The sequence below is a fragment of the Ochotona curzoniae genome, unplaced genomic scaffold, assembly GCF_017591425.1.
Source record: "Ochotona curzoniae isolate NIBS_2020 unplaced genomic scaffold, NIBS_Ocur_1.0 contig_523, whole genome shotgun sequence".
In the NCBI taxonomy this organism is placed as follows: domain Eukaryota; kingdom Metazoa; phylum Chordata; class Mammalia; order Lagomorpha; family Ochotonidae; genus Ochotona; species Ochotona curzoniae.
In genome coordinates this window covers 8562264-8575081 of record NW_024466459.1, presented here as the reverse complement: position 1 = coordinate 8575081, position 12818 = coordinate 8562264, and the positions used below count along the sequence as shown (strand labels likewise).

Here is a 12818-nt window from a genome sequence, read left to right as displayed (position 1 = left end):
CTGCACAGCCAGCAAGTGGCAACTAGAGCACAAAGGACTGCTGGGTCCACCAGTCAGCCACACGCTTGCTGTGAGATGCTTGGCTGGACCACACTGCCCCAGTCCTCCTCCTCCAGGACTTACAGCTGGGTCCCCCAGTCCTCCTCCTCCAGGACTTACAGCTGGGTCCCCCAGTCCTTCTCCTTCAGGACTTACAGCTGGGTCCCCCAGTCCTCCTCCTCCAGGACTTACAGCTGGGTCCCCCAGTCCTCCTCCTCCAGGACTTACAGCTGGGTCCCCTAGTCCTTCTCTTCCAGGACTTACAGCTGGGTCCCCCAGTCCTCCTCCTCCAAGACTTACAGCTGGGTCCCCAAGCCCTCCTCTCAGCCTTTGGTGTGTTTGGACACCGGCGCCCTTCTTCTCTACCTTTCCCTGCAGGCTCATGTTCCTGGGGAGTCCTCTGGGCCTCAGTCTCAGGATGCAGTCACGGTGAGAATTCAGACCCCAAGAAGATTCCTGAAGTCGCGGGGACAACAACCACTGTGAGAGTAGCCATTCCTGGGGCGGGTGGTCACCCCTGCGGGCAGGACTGTGCCTGCCACGATGACGGAGGAGCAGGTGCCTGGCCTGCTGTCTGCCCCCAGCCTCGGGCACTTCCTCAATAGCTGGCCAGTGCTGAAACCTGTGTTTGCACTGCCGTGGGCTTGGGCAAACACGGAGATGAGAAGAAAATGGAACTTCCAGGTCATAAAATAAAATAAAACCTCTTGTTAAAAAAAAAAAGTAGGGATTATGAGTGAACCGCTCCTGAAACCATTGAAATGGTCAAGGTCGGTTACACGTGACCCTCTGTAATGCAGAGCGTGGCGGGGACAGGGGACACTGAGCGATTCAACCCGGGGGAGCTGAGAGACCACCTTTCATGTCTTCACCTGGGGAGACCTGCCTCCTCCTCCAGATACGATGCTCCTGCCAGGAATGCCTCCTGTGACTGCTTCTGGCACTCCAGCACTGCCTCCTACTGAGAAGATATGGATTGAAAACAAAACTCCAGATGGAGAGGTTTATTATTATAATGCGCGGACACGTGAATCTGCATGGACCGAGCCAAATCAAGTTAAGGTTATTCGGCAGTCAGAGTTGACATCTATGCTTGCAGCCCAGATCCAGGTTCAAGACCAGGCCCAGGCCCAGGCGAAGGCCCAGGTCCAGCCGAGGCACAGGCAGTAGGAGCTTCCAGCCCTGCAACCAGCAGCCCAGCACCTGCAGTGTCCACTTCAATGTCCTCATCCACCCTGTACAACAACAACTGCCACTTCAGTTGCAGACATCATCAAGCTAGGTCTATGCTAGACTAACAATTCATTCCTGGGACTTCAACATACTTGCATGGCCCTGCTGTCTTTTTTTTTTTTTTAATATTTATTTTTATTGGAACGGCAGATATACAGAGAGGAGAGACAGAGGAAGATCTTCTGTCCGTTGATTCACTAACCAAGCAGTCGCAACGGCCGGTGCTGCGCCTATCTGAATGAACTTAAAAGCCCAGAGCCTCTTCCAAGTCTCCCACGCGGGTGCAGGGTCCCAAGGCTTTGGGCCGTCCTCCACTGCTTTCCCAGGCCACAAGCAGGGAGCTGGATGGAGAGTGGAGCTGCCGGGATTAGAACTGGCGACCCATATAGGATCCTGGCGCATTCAAGGTAAGGACCTTAACCATTCTGCTATTGTGCCGGGCCTGCAACAGCAGTTTCTGAATGGACTGAATATAAAACAGCAAATGGGAAAACATAACACAGAATGTTAGGAACAACCTGGGAAAACCACAGGAACTAAAGAAAAAAGAGATGATTGAAGAAATCTCTGAAGGGCCTAATGCCGTGGCCTAGTGGCTAAAGCCCTCGCCTGGCACGCAATGGGATCCCATATGGTCGCCAGTTCTAATCCCGGCAGCCCTGATTCCCACCCAGCACCCTGCTTGTGGCCTGGGAAAGCAGTGGAGGATGGCCCAAAACCTTGGGACCGTGCACCCATGTGGGAGACCTGGAGGAAGTTTCTGGCTCCTGGCTTCGAATCAGCTCAGCTCCAGCTGTTGCGCTCACTTGGGGGAGTGAATCATCGGTTGGAAGATCTTCCTCTCTGTCTCTCCTCCTCTGTGTATATCTGACTTTGCAATAAAAATAAATAAATCTTAAAAAAACAAAAACAACAACAACAAAAAAACCTGTGTTGATGGAGCGAGAGAAGGAGGAGACGGCTGAAGACGGGCTGCCCAGGAGGCCCAAGCAGCAGCCGCTCCCGCTCCTGGTGCTCCATGGCGTGTTTGGACTGGTGATGAGCAAGTCTTTTATACTCCCGCCACTCGTCTTTCTATGTGGGATCGACCTGATGATTTGATTGCAAGGGCAGATGTTGACAAAATTATTCAGGAGCCCCCCTCATTGAAAAAGGAATGGAAGACGTGAAGAAACCCAGACACCCAGCCCAGCAATTCTGTCCATCCACAAGCGCAAAGAAGAGCAGGAAGAAATGGAAGAAATGAAAGAAATGAATGCAGATGAGCCTGGTAAAGCCAAAAAGAGAGAGGGAGAGATGATAATAAAACATTGATTCAGAAAAAGAAGCTGCCATGGAAACCGAAACTAAAGCCGCCCAAGAAAGGGCCATCGTGGCTCCGGAGCCCAAGTGCAGCAGTTCAAGGACGTGCTGAGAGAGAGGGAAAGAGTTGCATATGAGAGCTCTGATCCTTGACACTTCTCAGTCCTAAAGAAAGAAAGCAGGTGTTTGATCAGCATGTAAAGACCGGGGCAGAAGAATGCAGGGAAAAGAAAACAAAATAGTGCAAGCCAAGGAAGATTTCAAAAAGAACGATGGAGGAAGCCAAAGATGCTGAAGACGTGAGATTTCAAGCAAAAGAGCGAGAAGCCTTGTTTAATGAGTTTGTGGCAGCTGCAAGGAAGAAAGAGAAAGATCTGGAGACCAGAGGCGAGAAGATTGCATCGATCTCTTTGGCCTCTCGTGTAATGGTCCCCTGCACAGTCAGTCCCAGGAGCGAAGCTGAGGATAAAGCAGTGACCCGCGTCAGAAAGCTATAGACGGCTCAGCAATGCGAGAAGACCTTTTCAAGCAGTATACTGATAAAATAGCCAAGAAATTAGACTCAGCAAAGGAAAAGGGGTTTGAAAGGCGGGTCCGCACTGAGGCCAGCCTTCGAGAACGGGGAAGGAAGGTTCAAAAATCTCCTTCAGGAGAAACAAAAGAAATGGACGGGGAGAGAGAGCAGCGCAAGCAAGAAAAAGCCAGAATGTCCAGGCTCTCCTGTCTGACATGGTCTGCTCCTCAGCTGTGTCGTGGTCGGACACTCGGAGGGCCCTCTGAGCAATCACCGCTGGGCGTCTGGAAAGAAAACCGTTAAGGAGGAGCCTCAGCGCGTGAAGTTCTCCAGGGACAGAAAAAAACAACCAGTTTGAAGAATACATCAGAGACAAACATGTCACCACCAAAGCTGACTTCAGGATGCTTTTGAGGGACCAAATTTATAGCTTACAGATCCAAAAAGCTGAGCCAAGAATCTGATCAGCACCTCAAAGATGTAGAAAAAAATTTTGCAGACTGACAGGCGGTATCTAGCGCTGGACCGTGTGGCAGAAGAGAGGCACAAACACGTTGTCGGGTGTGTTCCTGACCCTGACCGCCGGGGTCACAGCATCAGAGCCCACGAGACGCTCCCCAGAATAATTCTGAATGCTGCTCCTCAGGGGTATGTGTGAATTCAGAATGCTTTGAGGGTTTTTACGTATACGCATTAGTCAACTTATTGCAAAACCATCAGACAAACAGAGGGAGAAGCATTCGTGAGCAGTTTCTGAATAGAACACTTTGGGAATATTTATGCTTTTCTTTGTGTGGCATGACCAAGATACACACTCAGATATAGGCTGTCTCTAGAAAATTTACAGTCTTGGAGCTAAGAATCATCCTTTTATGAGGTGTGGCAGTCAGTGACCTGTAATGTTCTTCTAGCCGTGTTACACTGGCAAGGCAAAGCGCTTGTGGTTTGCGCTTGCAAAGTGCAGACACCACAGACTCCAGGAAAACCCAAGCTGAGGTTTCTTTTGTTTTGATTTAGCTTTTTAAAGTAGGTAAAAGAAAACACTAAAAATTGAGTTCTTGTCTTCCAAAAGCTATTGTCACATACTTTTACCCTTGTCTCTAAAGCACCTCAAGCAACTAACATTTAGTTTTATTTGTTCACTTAATGGGCTTTGATTATTCCCTCTGAATTATAGGCCACATCTTGCTGTTTAGCCTTATTTAGTCATTTCTTCTCAGGAATGGGACCACGGTCATACTAGCATGTTGGCCAGAATAGAACCTCTGCTTAAACATTTTATTCATCGTTTTATTCATTTCATTATTTCATTCATTTTATTCATCATTTTATTCATCTTTATCAATATTCTGGATTAGACAACAAATTACCTTTATGGATGTTTGCTGTATAAAACATACTCCTATTTGAATGTTAAACTTCTGTTTCTAAAGTTTAAGATGTTCGAATATTCAGTTTACATATTTGAACTATAAAAATATATAAAAAACTTTCATATGTATTTAAAAAAAAGAGAGAGAGAGCTGAACAAGGTGTTTCTGTTGGTCCTGTTCACGTATTGATTTGGGAGACAGAAACAGGGAGAGAAACCCAGCCACTGGTTTACTCCCCAAATGCCCCAGATAGCCTGGGGCGTAAGAACTCGGTGCCCACATGGTGGTAGCATTCTGTTCCCTGCTGCCTCCCAGGGTTGGCCTCAGGGGGCCTGGAGTCAGCGGCAGGAGGTAGGTGTGAAAGCTAGACCCTCCGCTGTGCGATGCTGGCATGCCGACTGGCACCTTCACTGCCAGACCAGCCCTGTCCCCATTCCACCGCTGTGTGGCTTTGGCTTCTGGAGACCAGCCTGATCCTGACATTCTCCCAAACCCAGGGGTCTCGTGGGAGTGGGAAGACCCCCAGCAGGCTGCTGTCCACCTGCTGCCAACCCCACCTCGTCACGATTATCAGCCTGACGTCAGAATGCTCCTGTCCATCCTGTGCGGCATCTCCCATGGAAGCAAGCCAGGGCCTCTGCAAGGGCGAAGCCAAGCTGGGGAAGTGTGTGGACAAGCACAGGAGCCATGTGCTGCCAGAGGCAAGGACGCAATGGGAGAAAGGCCACAGAATCGACTCTGTCCTCCCCACGCCCCTTCCGCTATCCTCCTCAGAAATGTCAAGGTCACACACTGGAGAGCCACTTCGCATTAAGGAGATGGTTGAGACAGCAGCGCTGAACACACTGCCTCATCCTGGATGGGATCCTGGAGCTTTTTTTTTTTTTTTTCAATTAAAGAACAATAGGCTGAGTATGAACGCGGGCCGGGGGCAGGTGTTGGATGTATGGGGTTAGGATGCCACGTTTACACACCCACACCCTGTCCTGCTGTGCCTGGATCTGAGTCCTGGCACCAGTCCTGATTCTAGCTACCTGCTCATGCACACACTGGGAGGTCAAAGGCACCAGTTTGTGTCCCAGCTGCCTCCACATGTGAGACCTGGAAGAAGCTCTTGGCTCCTGGCTTCGGATCAGCTCAGCTCTGGCCATTGTGGCCATTTGGGAAGTGAACCCAGCGGATGGAGGATCTTTGTCTCTTCTCTGTGTAAATTTGCCTTCCCAACAAAAATAAGTAAATCTTTAAAAAAGGGGGGGCGGGACTTATTTCTTCAAAAGTTAGAGTTACATAGAGAGGGAGAGACACAGAGAGATCCTCCATCTGCTGGCGCACTCCCCAGATGGCCAGCACGGCCAACGCTGGGCCAGGCTGAAGCCAGGAGCTCCAGCCAGGTCTGCAGAAGACCAAGGGCTTAAACCATCCTCTGCTGTTTTCCCAGGTCATTAGCAGGGAGCTGGATAGGAAGTAGGACAACCAGAACATAAATCGGTGCCCATATGGGGTGCCGGCGTCACAGGCCACAGCTGTGCCACAACTGGAGACCCTCAATGTCTGGACTTCCTGCAAAGAAAGTCACACAGATGTACCATAAAATTCAATTGCCTTAAGAAAGTGACATAAATTTTAAATTGTATTTTTTTAAAAGATTTATTTATTTATTGGAAAGTCAGATATACAAAGAGGAGGAGAGACAGAGAGGAAGATCTTCCATCTGATGATTCACTCCCCAAGTGACCGCAATGACTGGTGCTGCACCGATCCAAAGCCAGGAGCCAGGAACTTCCTCCAGGTCTCCCACACGGGTGCAGGGTCCCAAGACTTTGGGCCGTCCTCGACTGCTTTCTCAGGCCACAAGCAGGGAGCTGGATGGAGCTGCTGGGATCCTGGCGTGTTCAAGGCAAGGACTTTAGCCACTAGGCCACGCTGCTGGGTCCCTCTTTGTCTCATCTTTACTCCCCTCCCAGGGTAGCAGTCTTGAGTAAGAAGAAAAACAAAAAATAAAACCAAAAACAGCCTGTGTTAGAGATGGTCACCCATTTGGGCCCCTGCCTCTTACGGGAACCCCCTGCTTACTGGCTTCAAGCTGGCACCCCGAGGTGTGGTCAGCACACAGGACGGTGCCCAGGACTCCCTCAGGATCAATATATCTCCTTTCCCCACATTGTTGCAAGCTTGGTTCCTGAATCACCTTCTAGAAGTTTCCTCACAAGGTTCCAGCTTCCACCCCAGGAAGAGCCTGAATCCAACGTCTGGATGTGGCTTCAAGACCCAGCTCGCCCCACTCCCCGGGGGACAGCGGAGGCCGGGGGGGGGGGGGTCTCTACCCAGTTTTGCTTCTTTCACCCTTTGTGGAAACAAAGCTTAACCTCCTCCCATGTTAGGGTCTGCACTGGGCTGCGGCGGTGGGGGGAGGGGGCTTAAACAGATTCATGGAGAAAAAACAGGCCACTACTTCAGGAAGTGGAGCTTCAGCAGGGAGCGCTCGGCATGCTCTCAGCAATGTTCACCAAGCTTCGTCTATCCCACCCTGCTCTGACAGCAGGGACCAGGCCAAGCCGGCTTGGCAAGATGTGAACCTGGCGTGGTGGCCCGGCAGCCGACTCACAGCCCATGGCCCAATCTCTTGCATTCCCTGTACACTCCCTGGCTTTTCTTTATTTAATTAATGTATTTATTTTTTGGAAAGCAGAGTTACAGAGAAAGAGAGGGAGAGATCTCCTATCTGTTGATTCATTCCAAAAATGCCCATTACAGTTGCAACTGGGTTGGTCCAAAGCCAGCTTCTTCCAGGTCTCCCACGTGGGCTTAGGGGCCCAAGCATCCTTTGCTGTTTTCTCAGGCCGTACAGGGAGCTGGGCTGCAAGCAGAGCAGCCAGGACTAGAACCGGTGCCCACATGGGATGCTGGCGTTGCAGGGAGGACCAGCCTGTTACACCACTGCACGGGTCCCATCCCTGGTCTCTTTCCGTGGTTTCTTTTCCTCCCCACCAGCTGCCTCCGCTGCAGAAATGGGTCCCACAAAGTCGCGGGGGTGTTAGGGCAGCTGGGAGAAGGTGAGATACAAGGCCCTTTGCAGAGAGTAATTAAAGTACTTAAAGAAGCGAGAAAAATGAGCTTGGCAAACGCCCTGATTAAGCCTGATGCAGACCAAGCCCTAAGTCGGAGGGACTAAAAAGACCTAGGGTCAATTTGGCGGGGGCCACCTAGGGGTGTGGCCATCAGAGGTGTTGGAGTGTCACCGTAGGGCTGTGGCGCCTTCAGTGGGGCTAAGCCGGGGCGTGCCAACCATTAGGAGGTCAAGTGGGGCACCCCTGGGACAGGGCAAGCACGGGAGAGGAGGTTGCACCCTCGGGTTCACCCCAACCCCCGCCCCAAGCTGGCATCTGGGGGCAGACCCTGCGCTCTGGGGGACATGACAGACAGAGAAAGCCGGGCGGGTGGGGTTCAGGGCAATGGTCTGAGTGCACGGGCCGCCCTGGGGGCGCTCCGGGAAGGACAAGCAGGGAATGGCCGGGGGAGGGAGGTGGGCAAGGGCTGCCCCACCGCATCCAGCAAGACCGAGGTGGGGTGGGGGGTTGCCGGGAGCCGGCCTTGGGCAAGGACTGAGCGCGGCCCCTGTGCACGGCCGGCCGAGCTGGGTTAGGCTCCGGCGTGCGCACAGCCTGCGGAGGGTGCACCTGTGCGGACAGACCAGCGCGGCCTCCTTCGTGCGGGTCCGCAAACACCGGGCCAGCCGGAAATGGTAATGGGATTTAGGGGAAGAGATGGAAGGATGAAATGTCCAATGGGAATGTAGACTTCGCCTTTTCAAAAGATTGGCAGGTGCTCGCACCAGTGAAGCGCTGCGGAAGGAGACCGGCTCCCTGGAGATGATTGGTTGGTTGACGCTGGGGCCAGCGGTTTCCACCATCAGCACCCAGCCTCCCCTCTGCCCAGTGGTTTTTCAGTCTATGAAGTGATGGGTTAGTTCATGTATTCGAGAAATGGTGCAGGTGCTGAGGGTTTTCTGTTGTTTTTAAAGTTGAATTTTTAACTTGGGATTCTCCTGCGATTACCCAGGCCGCAAGCAGGGAGCTGGATTGGAAGTGGAGCGGGAGGGACTCGAACCCACGGCTTTACGGGATGCTGGCGCTGCAGGCAGAGGTTTAGGCCGCTGAACCAAGGCTCCGGGCAGTGCTTTTGACTTGCACTACTCCATCCTGCAGGTCAAACTCCCACACAGGAGCTTTATTTGAATTTAGCTATAGGACATTTAGGCACTTGAGATGCCCACGTCCACTTTGGGCTACCAGTCCAGCTCCTGACCCCAATTTCCCGCCAAAGCCAACCCTGGGAGGCAACAGGTGGCGGATCCAGCCACTGGGTTCCCGCCACTCATGTGGGACACCTGGCTTGGGTTCCCAGCCCCAACGCAGAGGGATTTGGTGAGTGGACCTGTCATGGGGGCCCTCTCTACCTCTCAGAATTTTTTTTAAAAAAGCTTTATTTTCATGTTTATTGGAAAGGCAGATTTACAGAGAAAAGGAGAAACAGAAAGGTCTTCCATTTGCTGCTTCACTTCCCAAGTGACTGTAATGGCTGGAGCTGAGCCAATGTGAAGCCAGGAGCCTCTTCCAGGTCTCCCACGTGGGTGCAGGGTTCCAGGGCTTTGGGCCGTCCTCGACTGCTTTCCCACGCCACAAGCAGGGAGCTGGATGGGAAGTGGAGCAGCTGGGATACGAACCAGTGCCCATATGGGATCCCAGTGCATGCTAGGTAAAGATTTAACCACTAGGCTATTGCGCTGGGCCCAGAAAAAAATGTTTAAATGAGAAGGATGACAGTCGTTTTTGAGGAGGGTCAGATCTGGTGGTGAAAAATCCAAAGACGAAAACGGAATGAAAGCAAAGGAAGGGTGACAGTGGCCAATGGGACTGGGGGCCTGGCTCTGGCTGAGGGCCACCCTTGGCTGGGCCTTGAGGTGCCATGACGGTGAGGCCTGAGCTGCAGGTTCCTGGGTCCCTGCCCCTCTGCAAAGAGCCTTGTAGCATCGGGCAGCCACTCGGACCTCACCAGGCCCGGGGTGGAAGTCTCGCCAGGCTCTCCCCCTCCTTTTCTTTTACTTTCTTTCCTTTTTAAAAATGTGTTTATTTGGGTCCGGCACGGTGGCCTAGTGGCTAAAGTCCTCGCCTTGAGCATGCCGGGATCCCATATGAGCGCCGGTTCTAATCCCAGCAGCCCCGTTTGTGAGTGTTGGATAGGAACCTGATAAGAAGCAGGGCCTGAGCCGGTGTCCAGGCAGCAGGAGCTGGAAGGCTGACACACATGCCGTCTGTGGGCAGGCCCAGGTCCGGCCTGGGGGAGAGTGACACACTGCTGCTGTGTGTGTGTCGTTTGGGCCGGGACGAGAGGGGTCCAGAGCCCAGCGGTGGTGAGAGGGCAGGGCAAGAGACCCCGGCTTTAAGCCCATCCGCGCTGCTCGCTGGACACCCTGGGTATTGCTCAGCCTCTCAGGAGAGGTCAGGCGGGAACAGTTTCTGCTGGTGCCAAGGTTCCAGGCCACGTGGCAGGGACAGCCCAGGCCTGTCTCAGTATGGCTTCCCTGTGTGTCTGCTCTCTCCCTCCCAACCTCCTTCCTGCCCCCTGCCCTCCTGATGTTCAGAGGTTGGATGGTATTGTCTTCCTCGTTTCACCTGGCATGTTCTGGCCACCACGCCCTGTTTCAGAGTAAGCTCCGAATCTGGAGGTGCAACACGCAGGGCGGGGGATGAACTGAACCTGTGGGTTTTCCTGGCCCATTGCCGTCTGGAGTGCCCACCCCCATCCCGATTCCCTCCGCAGGTCGGTTTGAAGTGGGTTTAGTTTGCAGAGGGCTCTGTTGGCTACCAGGGGCTCGGGATATCTTGGGGAGGCCTTGGCTCAGAGCGGAAGCTATTGGTTCAGTGCCCTGAACTGCAGCCCCACAAGGGAGCGTTGCTGACGGGAGCTGACATCGGAGCCCCTCCTCCCGGGCCCGTCACAGCGAGCCAACAGGGGCTCCGAGAGACATCTGTGGGTGGGCAGCATGCTGGGCACGTCAGGAGCTGGCTTCCCAGGGCCTGCCAGTCCTCGTGAGAAACCCAGGCACTGCAGCTGTGTCCACCCAACACCCATGCCCCGTGCCCACCCCTGGTGAGGCTTAGTCACCCTGCCTCCGGTGGCCACAGTCCTAGGGGTGTGTCCAGGGCTTCCACCTGAGGCTCCAGGCACCCTGGCCAGCCACAGTGGTTAGGTCTCCTTGCCCGTGATTGATTGCGACATGGACACATGACCAATGCTGGCCAATTGGTACTCGCAGAACGCAGGGACGAGGCCGCTGGACCAGATCCCTTGCTCGTGGAGACTCAAACCAGAGATGGCCACATGCCTGCTGCCCATGTGATGGCTGAATGCCCACGGCTGCCAGGAGAGCCAGTCTGCAAGAAGGGTGCACAGGCAGGGGGTGACTGGGTTCGCAAGCTCGCACCCTAACTCTTGGCCCTTCTGGGGCTGGCCCACTGCTCCCAGCACTAACACCCCGCCCCCCCAGGCCTCCGTGGGGGTCACTCTCCTCTCGTGGGCAGCTGAGCTTCCAGTTCTCTGCAGAGGAGACTTCTTATCCGATACAGGTCACCCAAAGCACCTGCCGCGGTATGGAGGATGGAGCATCCGGGCGTGAGAGCAGCACGGGCCCTGGAGGAAGATGGCCAGTGTGACCGTGGGTGAGGGGTGCTGCTGTGGGCGAGGGGGCGCCCGGGCAGCTGCTTCCCATGCCTGCCTCCCACTGACAGAAAGCAGGGGATAGAGCCTGGAGCAGTTCCTGCCACCCGTGTGGGAGACCTGCATGGTGTTCTGGTTCCCAAGTTTCAGCCTGGCATGGCCAGAGCAGTGTGTGGTGGGCATTGGGAGAGTGGGCCAGTGGATGGGCACTCTGTGTGTTTCCTTGTGTGCCTCAAATAAATAAATAAAAGTAAAAACACAAATAAGTGGATGTGTTGGCACAGTGCGTTAAGCTACCTTCTGATGCCCACATCCCAATCCAGCTCTGTGTGAATGCTGCAGGTGCCAGCCACGTAAGACCCAGGAGGGAGCTCCTGGCACTGCCTGGCCGAGTCCTGGCTGTTACATTCATTTGAGGAGTGAACCAGCAGATGGAAGACCTCTCCCTGTTTTCTCTCTGTTGCTCTGCCTTTGAAATAAATAAACGACGATGGGCCCAGCACAATGGCTCAATTGGCTAATGCTGCTCCTGTAAGTGCTGGGATCCCACTTCCTGTCCAGCTCCCTGCTTGTGCCCTGGGATGGCAGTCGAGCACGGCCAAAGCCTTGGGGCCCCACACCTGCGTGGGAGACCAGGAAGAAACTCCTGGGTCCTGGCTTCAGATCAGCTCAGCTCCAGCTGTGCAGCCACTTGGGGAGTGGGAACCAGCAGACAGAAGATCTTTCTCTATGTATTGGCTTCTCTCTGTATATCTGTCTTTCCAATAAATAAATTAAATAAAAAACAAATAGGTCGTTTAAAAAAGAAGAAATAAGTAAATGATGTACATGGGAAGCCTGAGGTCTAGAAAAGAGAATGAGAAATTCTTTTTAAAAATTAAGTTACTGATAGTTTTTTAGATTTATTAATTAATTTGAAAGGCGGAGTTACAGCAAGAGAGAAGGAGAGACAGAGAGAGAGATAGCAAGAGATGGCCTGTGTGCTGATTCAAATGGCTACAAGAGCTGGAGCTGGGCCAGCAGGAAGCCAGGAGCCAGGAGCTTCTTTGCATCTCCCATGTGGGTATAGGGGCCTATGCATCTGGGCCATCCGTTGCCGCTTTCCCAAGCAGGGATCCTAAGCAGGAATCTGGATCAGAAACCAGGCAGCCGGGACTTGAACAAGCACCCGTAAGGGATGCCAGGTTTATCCAATACACTACAATACTAGCATTCCCAAGAAGATAAAATTAACTTGCAAACAGGGGTGGGGTGTTACGACACAGCTGGCTGAGCCTGGGATGCCATCTCACAGCGGAATGCCTGGCACTGGGTCCGGGTGCCGTTGCACATCCTGGGACGCAGCCGCAGCGCTGGGTTCTTGTCCCCTACACGCGAGACCAGGGCGTAGTGCCTGGCCCAGGCCCAGCCACTGTGGGACGTGAAGCAGCTAGTGGAAGATTCTCTCTTTTTACGTAAATGCACAACCTTAAAAGCACTGTCACGAGGATACAATAACAGGCCCAGGGAGAATGACAGGCGCACAGCAGGAGGACTCCCACAATAGCCAGGAGCAAACACTGCCTGACACTTGGTAGCAAGCAAGGAGCCAGGGACACTCAGCTCCCTGCTGTGTGAGGAAGGACTGGAGCCCTGGGAAA

The 12818-nt window shown here is 53.3% G+C and overlaps 1 pseudogene; it reads left to right on the top strand.

Moving 5' to 3' along the window:
• The first annotated feature begins 582 nt into the window (after positions 1-582).
• Positions 583-3746, top strand: LOC121162371 (annotated as a pseudogene).
• Positions 3747-12818: the final 9072 nt, after the last annotated feature.